We start from the raw sequence: 850 nt of genomic DNA, 5'->3' as shown, positions 1-850 counted from the left end.
AGCTTTTCTAAGCACTCACAGACTCCATTGCAGCCATTCACACATTATAGGGTACCTCACTTCAAACTCTCCAACTACGGTCTCTTCGCTGCATATGTTCACTTCACTTCCAAAAAAAAACAAATAATATTAGATATAAATTGAATGCACCAAATTTTCGGGCATGGCCCATCTTCAGGGTGAAAAAGAAAACCATTCAACTAAAGCCAACAAAAACTGAAACGAGTATATATGCTGTGTGGTGCGGTAGTGCTGGAAATCTTTGTATGTGTGAAGGGTAGCAGCAATGGTGAAGTGTGTTGGTAAAAAGGGAAGGAGCGAAAGAGACCAGTGGAGAGCTGTGTCTGTAAGTGTGAATATGTGTTAGTGCGATGTGAAGGGAAAGCACGAGAAGTGTGGTTCCTTTCAGCCCAATTACTATTCAGTACAACGGACACATGTATATTCTCTTGCATGCTCATTCATACATACTCTCACACGAAGAGACCAGATATGACCGAGTTGACAGCCCAGAAATTGCGTACGCGTGCGACAGCCTGGGAAAGTGCATACTTTGCAACGACCTGATACTTGAAAAATTGACTGAAAAGTTACTGCGTAACCGTTATCTTTATCGGTTAACCGTTAATTCTTCGTAACCGGTCTGGAACCGGTTAATCGGACTAACCGTTTGAGCCCTACTAAATACCCAAGCATCGCATTGTATGGCCGCAATTGATAAATCCGCCTACAGTATTGATGAAACTGAAAGTGGTGATGTGTTTCGAAGAAGCAATTAACCCTGACGAATCTGGTTGTGTGAAAACACCTCACAGTAGAAGTTCTGCAATAACGAGATCAAAGCATGCTG

This window comes from Sycon ciliatum, chromosome 5 (assembly GCF_964019385.1).
Source record: "Sycon ciliatum chromosome 5, ocSycCili1.1, whole genome shotgun sequence".
NCBI lineage: Eukaryota > Metazoa > Porifera > Calcarea > Leucosolenida > Sycettidae > Sycon > Sycon ciliatum.
Note: the sequence above shows the minus strand (reverse complement) of the source record.